Here is a 19261-nt window from a genome sequence, read left to right as displayed (position 1 = left end):
AGGAAACCCTGGTCTTCTGCTTGAATGGTTGAGGAAAGGTGGTGGACCTTTCTTGAGATTTTTGAATCATAAACTGGAGGATGGTAAGGTTGGAGTTACTGGACAGAGCTGCTTTGAGAATAAAGGTAGCACAGAGAAGGAGAGCAGAGACTGGACTCTGGTGATGTCACCTGGGCACTTGGATCAAGCCAGGCCTGAAGTCACCACACTTTCCAGGTAAGTGCACCATTAATGTCTCTTCTCATTTATGCTGGCCTGGTTTTGGTTTGCTGTTGCTCACGACAGAAAGGATCCTGACAGATGCGATGGTCTTCAGGTTCTCATGATCTGGCTCTTGTTCTGTCCAACTCTAGTTTCTTTGCAAACCATGCAGCATCTCCTCTTGGGGCTCAGATCACTTGGAGGGATCTTAAAGAAGTTCAGCATGGAGCCAGATGGCCTGGTTCAAATTCCGGCACTGCCGCTTATGAGTTGTATAACCTTAGGCAAGTTACTTATCTGTGCCTGCTTCCATATCCTCCTCTACAGTATGGGAATCATGATTGTACTAGGTTCATTAAGCTGTCTTTACTCCTGAGGCTACACTAAGGAGTAAATGGGGAGATTAATTTAAAGCAGTGGAAAGTAATTATAGACACAGTGAGCCTTCTGTCAGTGTCAGCTCTTGCTATGACAACAACTTTTGTACCTAAAGGGTGTGCATCCTACTTTGGGCCTTTGTTCCTGTTGGTCCTACTACCTGGAATGCCATATCCTTTGATTGCATGTCCTTCAAATGTTAGCTCCTTAAGCCTCATTATATGTTCTCAAAACTCCCTGTAATTTTCCATCCTGACATCTATTACAGTTTGCAATTCCATTTTTACACTAGGTTTTCCTCTTCCGTATCCTTCTCTGGGCTGCGAACTTGAGGGCAGGGGATGAGTCTGTGTTGCTGTGGCTTCTGTCTTCAGTACCAATAACACAACCCAGCACATCGGAAAATACATGTTGAATGAATGAACAAATACAATGGTCTGGCCACTCAGGGGCAACTTCTTCACTGGGAAAATGTTCCCCAACTACGACTCAAACACTGTTGCTCTGACACAAACGTTCCTGACAGATGCAGTAGCCTACAGGTTCCCACGATCTGGCTCTGGCCCTACCCAACTCTAGTTTCTTTACATACCATGTTGTATCTCCTCTTGGGGCTCAAGTCACTCAGACAGATCATTCAACATCCCAGAGATTCTAGAGCGGGGGGATGCCTTGGTGTGCAGGCTGGGAGATGCCATCCAATGCTTCCTTCCTCCCTTAGCCTTCAAGGCTGAAGCAGGGGGGCATGTAGACACCCCTTCAGCCTGTAGTGCGCTTGGGGATGTGGATGGGGTCCATATTCTTGGTCACCTGACCAGGAGGGTGGGTGCTCACTGCTGGACTTCAACACCTGCAACTACCAACAAAGCTCCAGCAAGGTCCACGTTGAGCATATGGGCCAAGTTAAACACACAGCGGGGTGTAGGAAATGGGCTTTAATAAGCATATAATTATCCTTAAAGGGGATCTGAGTCCTTTTCCCTTCTAAATATACTTGTGCATTATGAGCTTTTAATTAAAACTAAGGTGAGTATCACTCTGCACTAAGATCATGCATAAGAAATGAGAAGGTGGAGATGGTGCCAAAAGGGTTTGGGTGTTGATAATGCAGGTAATTGCAATGCTGTTCCACGAAACACATTTTGTTCTTGGAAGCTGAAATTAGATTTTGATGTCTTTTGAGATTCTTACTGCCTTTCTAACTCATGGTGAATCTCCTTTCTCAGTTCTCTGCTCCACTGAGAGCATTAGGGACAGTTAACATTCTGGGAGCAGCTATACTGTAATGAGATAGTCTAGTTCCCAAGCCCATCCTATGGTGGGCAGCCTCGGAAGCATCTGAAGTCTGGGTGCAAAGAAAGAGGGGTGCCAGTCCTATCATGGCTGCAATGTTACAGTCAGGGAAGATTGCAGAAGGGTCTTTCACTTCCTAAGGAACTAGACTCTAAGGCTGTGTTGCACCAATGGGCTATGGTCTCTGCCAGGGACAGGTCATGGTTCTTTGAGTGCAAGTTGCAGACTGGACTCTGGCCCCTGAAAAGCATCAGAAAACTTGGAAACACTTTGAAATGTAATGAATTTTCACTCAGAACTTTGAGCCTTTCCTTTTGTTCTGACACCCTGTACATGTAGCATAAAGGGAGAGGGGAGGAGAGAGCTTGACTTAGAGTGGTCTCTGTGTCCTTGCCCATTCTGGTTGGGTGTTCCCCTCAGCGTTCTGGCAGAAGACACCAGGGACAGTGTCTTCTGTCCCTGACAGAAGGGACAGCTTCTTCTACAGCCCCACCTTGATGAATTATCCACGGCTTCACAAGTGTGGACCCGCAGCAGGGAGAGCATTCCCAAGTCACTTTAAAGGTGAAGTACAGAAAAGACTCCCAGGATAGAAAGTCAAGGTGCAGCATCCTTTCCATCCACCTTTTCATGAATAGCCTTGTGAGAGTCCTGGGCTTTGTCTTTTCTTTTAGTTCTTCAGAATGGATGCGGGCGGTAAACAAGTGCTCCCTCATCTAACACCAGCTCCATCCTGATTCCTGGAGATGCCTAAGGCATCCCATCTCAGGGTTTCTCTACATCGCAGCTCAGCAGTTATGACATCCCAATTAAGCCCCACTTCCAGTAATGGGAGGGAGGTTGAGGACTTGGCAGCAGGATGTAACTTGAAAAGATTAATGAAGCAAGTCAAGGAGGAACGTCTGCATAAGCGCTTTTTTTATCTAAGAGATAAAGGCTTCACTACAAGGTATTTACTGCACCCGTGAAGCTGGAGAAGAAATAGACTCAGGAGGGTTATTTCATGTAAACATCTCGGTGTTCTTCGCTGTGGAAGATCGAAGGATGATGATTTAGAATGTGACATGCTGTATAAAGGAGGGGTCACACCAGCTTGGCAAAGCCCTCCTCCCTCCCTTAGGACCAAGCACTAAAGCCAAGTGGATTGCCCTTCTCTACCCCGTACCCCAGTTTCCAAACATGCTTCTCCCAGAGCATCTGCCCTCAGGTTAGAAGGAACACTGGGCTCATATATGGTCCTTCTTCAATCCTATATCTGAGCCTGGGTCCAGAGTAAGCCCGTGTATCTGTTACCTGTGTGCTGCCTGTGTGAGTGGCCCTGCCTTACCTGTCTGGTTCCCATGTGAGTTGCCCATGGGTGTGACTTAGGGACTACCAATGTGTGTTACATAGGTATGGCCTACATGCATAATGCTGTGTGTCACCTGTGAGTGCCATATGTGTGCTGTTTCCTTGTGTTTGATGTGCTGCCTGTGTGTGCTGGCTGTGCCTATATCACCTGTGAGTGCTTCCTGTGCACTGATGTCTGTTATCTTTGTATGTGGTTTGTTACATTTATGCTGATGTATGTTAAATCTGTGTTACCTGACCACCACATGCTCCCCTGTGCTACTTGGTATGTGTGTGTGTGTGTGTGTGTGTGTGTGTGTGTGTGTGTGATGTCTATATGTGTATCATCTGGCTGCATTTCTTTGGGTGTTTTCCCATGCATTATTCATGTGTACTGACTATATGTCACCTGAATTTGCTGCCTCTGTGTGTCACCCGTTTGTGTGCAGCCTGCACGTGCACTCACTTGGGTGGGTCACTGGTGTGGTGTGTTAGTGTCATAGTGTGGGCTTCTCCTGTGTGTTGTGCCATCACCTGTGTCCACGCTGCCCATGTTACTGAATGTGTCACCATCTTTTGTCACTTGTACATGTCACTTGCGTGTGTTGGTGCTTGTTTGTGTTGCTGTGTGAGTCTCTTTGTATCCTCTCCTGTGTGTCACCGGTCCATGCATGCTGCGGAGGTGTGATTCCTGTGCCTGTCCTCTGTGACCTGTGTGTGCCACCCCATGTTTGCTGTGCTTCTGTGCTCTGTGTTAACAGTTTCATGTTTCTCCATGTGAGCTACTGATCTCATTTTGTGGGTTATTTGCCTATACTGGCTGTATGGCGGTGTCTGTGTGGTGACGTCTGTCTCATGAGCTTCACTTGTGTGTTTTGCCATCACAATTTGTACCCCGATGTGATGTCTGGGTTTCATCCAGGCGTGGGGCCTCGTGAATACCCACGTGCTCCTATCACCCTTCCCGCTACTATGGCGAGAGGGGCAGGCAGAGACGAAGGCTGGCAGGAGACTCCTGGGAACTCCGGGTCCTCAAGCTGTTTCCGACAGGGCCCTCCGGGCCACAGGAAGAGCCGGCCGCTGTCCTCGCCGGGACCAGGACTGCATCTCCTCACCTGTCCCTGGGCCCCTCCTTCTGCTGGTCAGGACCCTCGGGAGTGAGCCTGAACCACTCGCCCTCCAACCAGGGGACGTCAGAGGCCCGGCTTGGGCAGCTCCCCTACTGCCCAGGTAGCGAGTGCAGTGGACCTTCTGTGAACTCTGCCCCACCTGACCCTGTCCCTCTGTCTGGCGCCGACATACAAGGGGACAGCGGGCTCCGCGGGCTTGGGGCTGGCATCGAGGCTCGGTTGGCCCAGGGTCACCCGCGCTGTCCTGAGGCCCCTCGTGCTCCTGATGCCCGCGCTTTCCCGGCTCCTTTCACAGCCAGGGAAACTGAGGCCATGAGCCCAGGCTCAGGACGGCAGAGGGGGAAGAGGCGAGATCCGGGTTCTGGATCCTGATCCGGCTTTGTGTGGATCGGGCTGGAAGCCACAGAAATCCTCAAATGAGCTCAAGGAAATAAAAGCGAGGAGGAGACCTGGCCCTGGCAACTGCTGCAGTACAGGTCTGGCTGCAGGCTCGGCTGGATCCAGGGCTCCAGTGATGTTTTTTTCCATCTCAGATCTGGACCTTCTGCTCTGAAGGCATCTCAGATGGGGCTGCTCTGGCCCCACTAATGACCCAATCTAGGGCCTGTGCCCCTCAGACTGCCCCTTAGGGGCCCCATCAATAGGACAAGATGGAGGCTACAGTCTCTTCCAGTTCCTCTCACATGAGAGGCTCTTCCGCTATCCCTGAGGCAAGTCCTGGTATGCACTCTGATTGGACTGGCTGGGCCGTGTGGCCAGCCCTGCACCAATCACTGGTCCAGAGTACAACCGGTGAAAGTGTAAGAGCCTTTCCCATTGGCCAGGGAACAAACCCTGATGCTCACAGTGATTGGACTTGCTCAGGCCATGTGACCAGCCCTGCACCAATCACAGAACCAGAATACAGTGGTTTCCAACCACACCCGGGGCTAGAGGCCGCTTCATAGACCAAGGACATCCGTGGGGGTCCCAGGGTCCCAGCCAGGGGTGGGCGGGCTCCTGAGTGAAACTCGGGTGGTCCTGGAAAGAGGGGGCGGGACCCTCCGCGTATCTGGAGTCTGTGCCCCAAGGCCCCACGTGGGGACTGGGAACGAAGAGAGAGGATGCTGTCGGGGGCTCAGCCTCCTCACACCTGCCCGGGCACCAGGCACGGCCTTCAGGCCTCCGGGACGGTCCTGGTGGGTCTCGGCGCCCCTTGTCCTGCGCCTCCTCTGGGCCCGCGGGTCCCCAGCTCCCCCAGCCCCGCCGCGGGCCGCACCTCTCTGGACGGCGCTGTCAGGAGTAGGAGTTCAGCCCCAGTGCATCCGCGCCAGGACCCGGACTGTGCGGCCACTGAGTGCAGAACACGCCGAGCTTCGGAGGTCTGGGAGTTCCAAGTGGAATTTGAATTTTTAATCTAATTGTCTGATTCGTGAACTCGGAAGCTGACGTCACGCCCAGACGTCCCAAGGTATGAGCTGTAGATACGCACGTGAGCGCTGGTGGGAGACTCCAGGCTGGGATTTCCGCTCGATCTGGGAATGAGCAATGCAACTAAATGACACCCGGAGCTCCTGAATCACCCGAGGAAAGTGACGAGAGACTCCCTCCGGTGGGAACGTCTCCTAGAAACAAGGCCTAAGATGGGGCGACAACAGCCCCACAGCTGTGTCCAGATGCAGGGAGCACTCGCCTGTGCTGTAAGTCTGTCCCACGGTGGAGAAAGGGCTCAGACCCCACGGCTCTGCTGTCCACCCTCAGTGCAGGGGGAGAGGGGCGATCCATATCAGCAGTCAAGGAGCGGGAACCTGCAAAGGCCAAGGCTGAACCCTGCACAGAACCCAGACCTCCATGTGCCTCCAGAAACAGCCGGGGCTGGGCCTTCCTTGAGATACTCTTCAACTTCAAGGCTCTTCTCACCTGAGCTCCTTGGAAGCTGTCCCAGACCCCCAGTCAACGCTGCTGGTCCCTCCTCTGTCCCCACTGTGCAGAGTGTGGCCCCATTGGAGAGACTGTTTTCCCCCCCGTGTATTGGAGTCAGTCACCCTCACCTGGAAGAATGGGACTGTTGAATTGAGGCATCATGGGTCACTTCCATCCCAGAGCATTTGATTTGAGTGGTGAGTCTCTCCAGAACCCACTCCCTCTGGCACGCAGAGGGCAGCAGCAGCAGGGGCCCTGCAGTGGTTACAGTGAGCAGAGAGCACCTGTGATCTGTCATGGGTGTATGGCATAGGGAAGAAACTGACAGTGGCCTTTTAAGCCCTGGAGATTTGGGGATTGCTTGTTACTGCCTGAAACCTTTGCTTTGCATGGATTAGCCAAAGGCAGCTCTTGTAATAGAACAGCAGAGTCTTGGACAGCAGTCAGACATAGATTCCTTTCCAGTCACATTTGGCTTGTCTGTTGCCCAGGTCCAGCTGTTGTCCTGTTGTCTTGCATTCCAGGGCCCAGAGCTGTCATCTTTATTCCCTATAACAATCTCTTCTGCAAGGATTAGGGTTCATTTATTTGCACCTGGTACATCTGTTTCATTAATTCTGATTTGTTCTCCTTATCATTCTGTTTATTCTTATCATTTCCAACTACTTTTAAATATTTTATTTATATTTTGTTTCAATTTCTCCTGTTTATGCCATAGAATTGGGGTTTCATTCTAGTGTTGTTGTCCACTAATCTCTCCTCTGGGCTCTCAGATGGTTTTTCAAAGCTCATGAACATGGGTTAGAGCATCTCTAATGAGTTATCACTTCTGAGTGGAGAGTTCACAACTTATAAACAGGGGATCTTAGGCTCAGAGTGTGTACTCCCTAAATCTGTTAGACCTGTTCTTAGGTCAGTAAGACTGGGGGGCAGGTACACAACTATTTCATTAATTTAAAAGCTTAGAAAAACAAATCGTGTAACACTGGTTGGCACTGTATGAATTTAAAAGAAGACATACACATTTAAAGGTATACACTGTAGAAATACATTCAGAAGAGATCAAATAAAACCAATATTCAGAATCACATTCAGACTCTACACAGAACCATTCCACATCTGCCACTGGTCAGTGACTACATTCATAAGTTAACATGAGTGGTTTCCATTAATCACTGGGATGGTGCACACTCCCTATCTAGAGTGATCACATGAAAATCTGCCCCACAGGCTCTGAGGAACAGGCCTCAGACTGATGAGTGAAAATGACCCATATTGGTGAGAGCTTGCTGTGTGTCGGGAGGACAAGGCACTCATATGCCTTGCCTGGTCTCCGTGAATCCTCACACTGGCCTATAAGACAGGTATGATGTTATCCCTGTTTAAAGATGAAGAATCTAAGTTCCAGAATTGGCCATGGTCTTGTATTTAATGGGGAAGATAGGATGGGTCTCTACTAGTACATCTGCCACTGGTCAGTGTCTACATTTATAAGTTAACATGGGTAACTGATAACACCAATTCCCATCAGTCATCAGTGGGAGGCTGTGATTGGTGGGTACAAAGAATTGGAAAAGGAGGACACTGTGGGAACCATGAGGATGGTATTGAATGGATGTGGTTCATCTCATTCATTCCCAGGGTGTGGGGTCACTGGTACACTCCTGGACCTTGTTGAAGCCTCATTTATCATCCAACAGCTATTCATTGAGCACCTACCACATGCTGGGGAATGTTCTGGAAAGTGGGGATGAGACACTGAACAGGTCAGACACGGTTCCTGCCCTGATGAGTTAATGTTATAGGGGCAGAGGCTGACAATAAGCAAGTAACAGAATCATGGACACAATGATTCCAGGTGGTGATGTGTGTTCTGAGGACAGTGATGCAGGGTAGCGGTAGGTAGTGTGTGTCTGTGCATGTGTGTGTAAGTGTGTAGATGTGTGTTTATGTGCAAACTTAAGTGCAGTTTGTGTGTGTGGACTTGTAAGTAGGTGTGTATGCATATATGTGAATTTGTAGGGGTATGTGTGTATCCGTAAGTGTGGAGGTGTTTGTAGGTATACATGTGTGAGTGTGTAGGGGTTTGTGTTTTTATGTGTGTGTATGTACATGAATGCTAATTTAGAAAGAATGGTCAAGGGGAGCTTTCTGGGAGTTCACAGTCAAGCTGAGGTGTTGGGGAGAAGTATTGCAGGAAGAGCAAATGGCAAGAACAAACTAGCTAAGGTGGGACCTGGGCTGGAGTGTGGAGAGAAGAAAAAATTTCATTAGAGATGTGGGAAGCAATGTAGGTGGGGCCAGGTGCTATGAGGAGCAGCAGCCTGAAATAAAGGGTTTGGGTTTTTATTCTGATTCCCATGAGAATCCCTTGGGGTTTTATCAAAACCACATTTATTAAGGGTAATTGATATGTAATAATCTGCACATTAAGTTTGATGAAGCTTGATAAGGTTTGACACGTGCACACACCCATGAAACCATCATCACAATCAAGGTTGTGAACATAGCCCATTACTCTCCAAACCTTCCTCCAGCTGCATCCTCACTTGCATGACAAACAGAAAGTGCTGGCATTTGACACCCTCCAGGAACAGCCTCCCCCGATGACTGATGGGAATTGGTGTATCAGTACCCCAACTCCCTCATCCGTGGGAGGAGGATGACTCTGGGGCCTGTGTCCTACCTGGATTTTCAGATTTCCCAGTGGGATAAAGCTCTGGTTGCCACAGAGGTAACACTTGGAAACAAATTCTTTGCTAACTGCCGCCTCATCCTGCCCCATTCTCCCGTCTCTTACCAGTATTTCCTGGGGTCACCTACCAAATACACTGCTCGTCCTGAATCTTTGTCCCAGGCCTGCCTGTTCCTGGGAGGGCAAAAACTAAGATGACATATATTAGAGGCAGACCTTGTAGGACCTAGAGGAAATTAGACATGGGGCGTGAGATGATGAGGGAGGTAATGGATGAAGTCTACAGTTTTTGGCCTGACCATGAAGGCAGCACTGCTGTAGAATCATGGATTTTATAAAAGGAAAACATTCCAGAATTGGGAAAATACCAGTAAAATCTCGAGAGTCACATTATCTAAATTCTTCCTTGGCAGCCCCAGGATGATGGGCTGTGAATATTTATCCGTCATTTCAGTAGCCCCAAACTGCAGATGCCTTCTGTGGGTCTTTTCATTCCTGCCTTATAGCATTAGAAAATCTCTCTTTCTATCATCTGTTGGCAATGGAATATTCAATAACTTCCAATGAGCAGCATTTGTGTGTAAAATGTCCAGACACTGTCCCCAAAATAATTTCATTAGCCCCCTCATTTTCAGTCACACATGACTTTATTAAAAGATTCCTCTTAGGAATTAAATTTTCATGCTTGGTTTGCACCTGATGGTGAATTGATTGCAGAATTTAGTTACATTTATTTCAGTGCTTTGTGAGTTAGCAGAGTGTGTGTTTCTAACTAGTAAATGGATTTCTTCAACTTTACTTTTGACCATGCCTGGGAATTGTCAAAGGTATTCTGGTTAATAGACAATTAAAATACTGCAATTCTTTCTCTAATGGAATGTGTCAAAGGTGAAATTAGCACAGTTGGTAGGCAGGAGTGGGAAGGTGAAGAGCCTGGGGCTCAGTCTGCAGCCCCCTTCTCACCCTGGCTTTGGGCTGTCCTTAGGCAAGCTCACACAGCTGCTGCTCTGAGCAACCCTTGATTCAAGTCCATCATGGTGTGTTTGGCAGAACAATGGCCCCCAAATATGCCCAGACCCTAATCTCTGCAACCTGTAAATATGTCGCCTCACATAGGATAAAGGGCTTTGCAGATGCGATGAGGGGTTTGGACTTTGAGATAGGGAGAGCATCCTGGGTTGTCCAGGTGAGCCCAGTGTCCAGGTGAGCCCGTGTCTAGGTGAGCCCAGTGTCATCACGTGAGTCCCTAAAATAGGATAACTTTCTCAGCTGGGTCAGAGAGATGAGCCAGAAGCAAGAGAGACTGTTTGAGAACCTCACCCTATTGCTGGCCTGGAAGGTAGAGGAGGGTGCCAAGGCATGCACATGGCCCCTAGAAGTTGGGAAGGCCCTGAGCCAGCCAGCCAACGAGGAAACAGGGATCTCAGTTCGATAACCACAAGGAAATTCTGCCAGCAACCTGAGTACACCAGCAAATGATCCTCCCCTAGGGGCTCCAAAAAGGAAAACAGCCTGTGGATACCTTGATGTTAGTCCAGTGAGGTCCACATCGGACTTCTGACTTACAGAACTGCAAGAAAATATATTTGTGTTGTCTAAGCCACTAAGTTTGTGGTGATTTGTTAGGGCCATAGTGGGAATGTAATACAGGTGGTTATGGTTCTGGAAGTAAAGGAAAGCTGCCCTTCAGCTTGCAGAGACTGGAAGGCAGCTCCACCTGAGGCCAGGGGTGTATGTGCAAGGTATTGGGTGGGGAGAGCTGACCTTAGGATGGAGAATAGAAATAAATGTGCTGAGAAGGATGCGTCCAGCTGCCCAGGAGAGAACGTTGGCAGTGTTCACCAGTATCCTGAAAGCTAGAACAGGGTGAGTCAGCCCCAAATAACCACCACCGTGAACTGGAATCCTGAGAGCGAATTACCCACTTAGCAGAGTGCTGACGCTGCCATTTGCTTAGCAAACTTGGCAGAGGATCAGCAGAATGACTTCCTAGAAATGCTGGGGCAAAGAAACAGGTTGGAAAGTGTGTAATCTGCTGAAGTGTTTTTATTTTCTATTGAGAATGTTGTGTTTGTGCTTTTTGTGTCCTAACTGTGAAATGATACATTGAAAGATTGATTTTGTTAAGAAACTGTGCTTTGCTTGCTGTGATCTTCTGATATTTTTGAAAGGTTCTCAGGGAGGGGGTCATTTTTTCTTTCACTGGCAGGTCTGAATCACACACCATTATTTATAGAGTAGTTGGGTAATTTCTCTCAGCTTCCCTGGTGATCACCAGCTGTACCAGCTCTGGTATGGATCCTAGAACATTGTCTGTGACCTGTGGCAGGTGACGACTTCCTGGAAAGAGCCCACATTGAGTTCTTATGATGATTTGGAGCCTGTGTACCAGTCTGTGTCTGTGACAAGGACATGGCCGAATGGTTCTGGGAACCTGGGCCCGTCCTCCACTTCTCTGACATTCACTCTTTCACCTGATCTTTCCTGAGTGTGGATTGTGGGCCAGGCCCTCCCCTGGGTGCTGGGTATGAGCATCAGTGGGAAGATCAAGTCCTGCAAATCAGCTCACATGTCAGAAACTTGGGGAGCAGAGACAGTGGGATGGTGCAGGATGAAGTCGGCACCATCTGAATACAGGGGGAGGAGGGTATTTTATTTTGACTTTTCCCCAGTGTTATAAATTAGGTTCTGCAGTGGAATGAATGTTTGTGTCTCTTTAAATTCATAAGTTAAAATCCTAACCACCACCACGGGGATGGTATTAGGAGGTGGGGCCTTTTGGGGAGTGATGAGGTCCTGCAGGTGGCATCCTCATGAATGGGGTTAGTGCCCTTCTAAAAGAGACCTCAGCAAGTTTCCACCGTGCAAGGGGATGGTGAGAAGTCTGCTATCTGCAACCTGGTAGAGCCCTTACCCTGCTGACACCCTGATCTCATACTTCTGGCCTCCAGAACTGCGAGGAATATATTTCTGTTGCTTATCCACCCAGTCTGTGATATTTTCTTATAGCAACCTGAGCTAAGACAGAGATCCTGGAGAGATGTTCCTTTGCATTTGGGGTCAGTTAAGTTTGCTTTGTATGAGCGAGTGTGAGAAAGAGAAGGCAAAGAGGAGTGAGAGAAAGCTGCTATTGGCTGACACAAGAGCTTGAGGGAACACTAGGGAAGGCTGAGCAATTTCAGCTCTCACTCAGGGATAAATCAAAAATTACCTAAAGTGAGTTGATGGAAAACTCAGGAGATTTTTCTTCCAATTGGTAGGCAGAGGAAATGGGGTATAGAAATGAAACAGATGTTCTGACTAAATGTTAATAACCCATAGGCATGTGTGAAAGGCAAGATTGTATAAAATCAAAAAATCAATTTTAATCTAAAGGAAAAAATGCAATGATAGTTCCTGTCGCTGTCATTCCTGTAAAGTCTAGGTTGAAGCATTAGGACCAGAGTGATAAGAAAGACAGGTTAATGCAGCCAGGAGAGGAATAAAAATGTACATTCAACAGGAAGAAATATTTGCATCCAGGGTCCTAGTAATAAGAAAGATGAGAAAGTATTTGATAAAGCCTTCAAATGCAGTGCTTTATTCACAAAAGCCTTGGAACAAGGCATGACAAATTAAATAATCATTTCTGCATCCTTTACTGCAGAGTCCATCTTGTGAACTTGAAGTTAATAACCACAGCATTTATTGTGCACCTACTGTGTGGCAGGCCTCGTGCTAAAGGCCTTAGATGGATTATCTCATCTAATCCTTGCCTAGTGAGGTACGTTCTGTTATCATCCACATTTTACTTGAGGAAACCAAGGCACAGAGAGGGTATAGAGTTGACAAAGGCCACACATCCGGCAAAGGAGAGAGCCAGGATTCCCACACAAGTGTGCCCCACTCCAAGTTGGGTCCTTAATACCCAGAATGTGGCACAGTGGGATGGTGACACACAATATGTGGGGGCTATAAAAATATGGACAATGCAGTTGAACCATATATCACTCAGGGATTACGTTTACACTCAGGGCCTTTAAACGGCACCATTGCCTGGCATTGGAGCAGATTGCATTGTTTTCTGTCCAGTATCAGATGAAGTAGCTTCCTTTTTGTAGGGCCATTTTGAATGAAAAACTTCATTTTAAACATCAAGACCAGCTTCTGAATGGTGAGATGTTCACCCCCTGGAGAGACAGATGAGGGGACAGCTCCTCTCCACTTGGGGGATTGGGCTCGTCCCTCAGCTCCTCGCCATTTGGGGGATTGGGCTCCTCAACTTGAATTAGCTGAACAGTTCAAATTACATTCTCTCTCTCTCTCTCTCTCTGTGTTTTTGGGTATATACATTTGGACTTACTAATCACATGAGTGTGGCAGGATCCCTCTGTGTACCATATAATAATAACTTAGTGGAAGGTTTCTTGGTTGATATTCACATAGCAACCCCCCAACACTGACTTTCTGTTCCCTCTGCACATGCTGACCACAGCCCAGGGCATGTGACCATGTATGGGGTCAGTCCCTCTCCATTCCCAGCCACATCTGTTCCTACCAGGGAAGGTACTGGTTGGCCAGGAGTCAGCGTGCCTAATTCCTAACTTGCTTATGCCGGTTGTGTGTGTTACTGAATTTAGGTGCTTTAATAAAGCATCATATGTCAATGAGATAAGAGGGCAAAATAGGGTTATTTCTATGAAACCTAAATTGAAAGCAGTAGGTTTACTTAACAGACATACTAAAAAAAATTCTTTTGTCTTAAATGTAGTTGAAGCAACTGTAGAGAACTAGGTATAATTACTGGAGGATTTTGTACTGGAATTATAGGTTTAGTTGCTTTGTTGAAAAACACGAACAAAAACCTCTAAAACTCTGATTCCTGAGTACCATACCGTGGCTGTGGTTGATGGAAGAGAAAGTGAGTAGACCTCTAGTTACGAAACCCATACTGAAAACATTGACAAACAATTGTACATTTCCATGCATTGTGTGAAAATATTTTTAAGAAGTATAGATCTTATTTTTTTCATGATTCGCCACTTTCCCCAACTTTATTCAGTCAACCAACTAAAGAGACATCTATTCTGATAGGAAGCTCATAGGCAGGAAAGAGAGAGTCTTACTTAAAGAACTGAGATTCGTGTGTCCTTTATGCTTTGACCTTTAATTCTGTTAAGCTCAACACTGGGTGACCTCTGACTCCTCCATCATTCCAGTGAAATGGGAAAAGTTCCCTTGTTCCCCTCGCAGGTGTGCAATGAGGGGTGCTCGCTTCTTCAGTGCCCCGCTGCTCAAACCTCTAGGGTAGCATACAGTCAGGCAGACTGTGGGGCTCCAACCCCACGGCAGTGTCTAGGGGTGAATGTGTACAGCTGAAGCTCCAGTGCGCATGTGTTTCAGGGCGCTCTTTTAGTTTAGCTGTCTGTAGGTGGCTCGTGGTAGCCAGCTCAGTTAGACCCCTGCCTTATCGCAAGGACAGAGGGCTTTCTGTATCCCAGGGTTCTTGCCTTGGTGTACCAGAAGAATCAAATCACATACGGTCTTAGAGAATGAGTGCAAGGTTTTATTGAGTGGAAGTAGCTCTCAGCAGATGGGGGAGCCAGAAGGGAGATGATTTTCCCCTGGAGTTGGGCCGCTTGGGGTCTGGGCTGTCCTCCAACTGCCCCAGCCAAACTCCACATCATTCTGCCGGTTGCTGGCCTGCGGCTTGCTGGTGCCTGTCAGTGCGTTCCTCTCGACGTCCAGCCACCCGTGTGCTCCTCCGCTGATGATGTGCTCCTCTCGACGTCCAGCCACTTGTGTGTCTGCCTTGCTAGGGTCTTGGGTTTTTATAGGCATAGGATGGGGGCATGGCAGGCCAGGGTGGTCTTGGGAAATGCAACATTTGGGCAGGAAATGCCTGTCCTCACCTAGTTCCATGGGGCCAGGGACCATGCCCTCCTCTTCCCACTCTACCCAGCACTTTCCCACTTCCATATCATTTAAAGGGACCATGCCCTTCCCTGCCCAGCACCCGACTGCCGTATCACCAACAGCTCTGCCGTCATCTTCCCCCTCCCTATCCCTGGCTTCCATCTTCATGGCTCCCACTTGTCTCCAGACTTACTCTCCACTCGCCTGGGTGATGCTGCGACTTCCCCCTCTGTCCACTCCCTTCTCTTTCTCTCCCCAACCCCATCCATTCCACCCTCCACATTATTGAGACATGGCTCACTTTACCCAAACCTAGTAAGGGAGTGAGTGCATGGGCAGATGAGGGGAGCCCCCAGCAGTCCCTTAGCATCCAGCACCACCCCAGGTGTCCACTGTGGCTCAGTCCCAGCAGGCATCTCTTCCACCCACTGTCCATGCTCTTCAAGTCTGATCCGTTCATTGCACACGGAGGGTCTCCAGGCCCCTGGATACATCCTGCCAGAGCCTGAGACACACCAGCTAGAGGTCTCCGGTTCATGCAGGAGATGTCAGATGGTTGTTCTGCTGTTCCTGAGAGTGGCTGTGGGGATGGACTCACTGTGTTCACCACAGCCCCGCCCACAACACGCAGCAGCTGAGAGCCCCAGCATGCCCAACACCACTGGCCTCTATCTTCCTTCCTTCCCTGAATTACTGGGCTCATTTTTTTGAGCATGGAGAAATGATTTGCCATTCAAATACAGAGGAGTATTTCCTTCACCCTGCTTCAGGCAGGCAGGCAGGCAGACAGACCCCACAGACCCCAATCCTGAGGATTCCTCCCCACCCTGGGCACCTGTATTGCCAACAGCATTTGCGTTGGTTGAGGGGCAGACCCTTTAAAAGTGCCATGCATGGACAGTGGATTCTTGTTGAATGCTGGGGCCAAGAACGCTGACCACACCAGCAGAGAAGGCACTGGCAAAGAAACCAGACTTCTGAAGGAGCCGCGCACGTGGACACAGCAGCACAAACTCGCTTGATCTCCAGAACGCTTCTTCTGGGAGGACCCCTGCCTCTGTATGGGAGATGACTGGGAGCGTCCATGGGCCAGATCCACTGGTGTCGCCGTGCCTCGCTGGGCTGGCCCAGGAAAGTCATTTTAGTTTTGTGTTGAAAGGGGGTGGGGCATTGGGGAAACTTCTGGGCAGTTTTCTCAGGGCCGCAGCCTTGGATTTGGGTATCATATTCTGAAATGACTGGAATGGTCAGGAAAGCTCTCTGAGAAGGTGATATTTGGGCTAAGACCTGCATAGAGATGTGGGGGGAGAATATTCTAGACCAAGGCCATTGGGATGGGCCGAGTTCAGGCCCATCTTCTCTGAGTTCAGGGTTTGGGTGAAGCTGTCGTGGGCGTTTTATGGCCTCTAATGGTCCCTGTGAGCGCCCTTCCTATGGGCACACATCCCTCATGGTGTCTGTCACAGTTCCAAGGGGGAAACCAGACTCTATTTCCCAGCATCCCTTGCAGCCAGGCCCCTCATGTGACCTGAGCCCCATCATGTGACTCAGGCTTAACTAATCAGAAACCTCCCATGAGCCTTTGCCCAGGAAAAGAACTGGAGGAAGATGGCAGATGTGTGGATCCCTGTGTGGGCACTGGGGCTGGCAGGGCCGGTGGACTCAGCGGGAGTGGGAAGGAAGAAGGTTGATGTCCCCTCCTGGGGCCAGTAGAGCGACCTGTGGGGTCAGGTTGAGTGGCCTTCCTTGGAGCAGCCCTTGTTGTGGGCTGGACATTTGTAGCCATGGAGTCTTTGCCCCCATGAAGCATCGGGACCTTCCTGATGTCCACACTGGCTCCAAGGAATTCGCTGCCTCTGGGTCTTGTTGGAAATGCACCATCTCATATCCCAGCCAGACTTGCTGAGTCGGGGTCTGCATTTTATCAAGACCCCTGGGGATTTGTGTGTAATGGGAGTCAGAGAAGTGTGATCTGTAATGAGCTACTCCTGCTTAATGCAGCTGGATGGGTGGTCTTCTGTGGTTACAGCAAAGAACCCGATGATGCAGAAGCCATGGGAGGGATGTGACCAGGGAGTGAGATGATCGGGTTCATCCTTTATCCATCCTGCTGCTGGACTGCAGACGGGCGAGACAGGCCAGCACGTATCCAGAGAAAACACATCTCTGACAAGACAAACACGCAAAACCTGTGAAAAGATCCAGACACACACACCTGCAGGTGAAACTTAGACACACATGCACACACACACAAACCCAGAAACAACCGTCTACACAGGCGCACAGAACCACAAACACACAAGCAGGGGTGGGGTGACTTCACCCCAGAACATCTCCTTTCTTATTTCCCTGGATCTGCAAGAAGGAGCCGAGCCTGCCTGACTTTGGTCCCTTACTCACCACTAGACCTTGAAAGTGAAATTGAATATCCACAAGCCCGTGACCTTGGGGTTCTGGAGAATGGGTCCTGTAATGAGTGTCATGGCTCCAGGCCAGGTGAAATGCAGGCGTTCCAGCCTCTGTCCGGGAGGGTCACTCGGCCCACTTGCTGAGGGCCGCAGATCGATGTGGATCAAATGCTAATGGCTTTTCAGCTGGGGCTGCTAGAGCCCAGTGCAGGACCATGGGCAGTGTGTTTGCTGGAGGCACTTTTGCCCTCGGCAGGACATTGCGGGCAGGCTACCTGCTGCGACCCAGGTTAGCACAATGTGATACATGCCATTTGTGCAGCAGCAGGGGACTGGGCATAGAGACAGGGGACATCAGCCTGTGCCCGTGATCCAGCTATAAACACAGATTTATACCCAGGCCAAATCTATCCACGAATCCATTTCAAAGGAATAAAATCACATTAGAGGGATAATAATTGTGTAATATATTACACTTGAAATTAGAATTCCATGAAATCTCATTATTTATGTCTAGACTAAATAGATTGAGTTTTGGTTATTTAACTACATTTCCTGTTGCTCTGATGAGGAATGATGCTTCTCTAAGAGCCGACTGTCTCATTCCTGAAGCGTGGTGTTTTCAGAGCAGCACCACGAGGGGCTTCTGGAAGTCTCTTGGACTCAGGGTTGGTCTGGAGGAACATCGGGGCTGCCCTGGGCCTGCTTGTCCTCAGGCCGCTTCATGCCCCTTCCCATGAGTCTCTGGGCTCACCCCGGTAGGCCACATTTCCCAGGCTCTGACTGGGCTGGTGTCTGCCTGGATTAGCGGTGGGGGGCTGTGGTGGAGGGTGGGGGCAGGAGGACCCAGGGCGCCTCCCTCTGCAGTGGCTGCATCTCCCCCATGGCTTCAGTCCCCGCTGTGGCCTGTTGAGCTGGGGACCCTACTCCCTCTCATGGTCTACCCCAGGGTCAGTGGCAGGTTGCTGTGCTGGCTGATCCTCACCTCACAAGCTGCCTTTTGCCTTCTCAGCTTTCCATGCAAATCCCTGCATTGTCCCTTCATGGTGAAGCACCTGCAGTGACCCCTCTTTCCTTGGACCGTGGTGCAGATGTACCCCTCACCAGGACACTTAGGCCTCTACCCCACCCATTTCCTCCTCCTCTCATCCTCACACACCCTCTGCCATGGTGCCCAGACTCCCTGCTGTCCCCCACGCCAGCCCCATCACCTTCGCTCCTGCTGCCTGCTTGTCTGGAGTCCCCACCATAGAAACATCCCCTCTGTGAAGTCCCTGCTCACATGTCATCTCCGGAGACCACTCCCGAGCCTCCCACCTGCAGATAGCATCTGCTGGGACCTTCCAGAGCCTTTCTCTGTCCCCGCTTGAGTGCTCAGCAAGAGTGCATCTTGCAGTAGTCAAACACGTTCATTTGCATTCATTCTTTTATTCATCAATTATTCATCAAGTATTCACTGATGCTGACTGTGTGTAAATCACTGTGATACAGCAGGGTAATCAGGAGTTTTTCCATTGTAAGTGACGGAAAGCCCAACTCAAATTGGCTTGAGTAAGAAGGAAAGTTTTTTGACATATAACAATCCATAGGTATGTCAGCTTCAGGCATGGCTGAATCCAGGAGAGCAACTTAGGTCTCTGAAGGCTCTTTACACCTCTTGGCTCTACTTCATGTTGGTGATGAGCTGCAACAGTGTAATGAGAATTTATTTTCACTTCTAAGTGGCAGAAATCTCTAGAATTGGCTTAAACACCATTGTTTGTTGATGCAAATAACCACTCAGGGATAGTTTATCTTCAGGCATGGCTGGATCCAGGAGATCTCCGTAATTTTCTCCTGTTGCCTCTTACTGTGCTTCCTCTGTATTGGCTGCTTCCTCAGACAGAATCCCTCACTGTGGTGTCAAGATACCTTCTAGAGGTCCTGAGGCTTGCATCTCAGCCTCTCAGGAACCCTGCTGGAAGGGGAGGTGCTTGATTTCTCCAGTCCTTCAAAACCAGAGTTTCAAATTTTAGTTTCCTTGTCTCCCA

General features: G+C 49.2%; 1 protein-coding gene across 1 annotated transcript in view; it reads left to right on the top strand.

Moving 5' to 3' along the window:
* Positions 1-5760: 5760 nt before the first annotated feature.
* LOC112205025 (uncharacterized) overlaps positions 5761-19261 on the top strand; it is a 47516-nt gene continuing 34015 nt past the window's right edge. Inside the window, exon 1 of the mRNA XM_054664743.2 lies at positions 5761-6430. The gene's annotated coding sequence lies outside the window, so the exon portion shown is untranslated. The remainder of the gene's footprint in view (positions 6431-19261) is intronic.

This window comes from Pan troglodytes, chromosome 10, assembly GCF_028858775.2.
Source record: "Pan troglodytes isolate AG18354 chromosome 10, NHGRI_mPanTro3-v2.0_pri, whole genome shotgun sequence".
NCBI classification, from domain to species: Eukaryota; Metazoa; Chordata; class Mammalia; order Primates; family Hominidae; genus Pan; species Pan troglodytes.
Note: the sequence above shows the minus strand (reverse complement) of the source record. Positions and strands in the feature narration are given on the sequence as shown.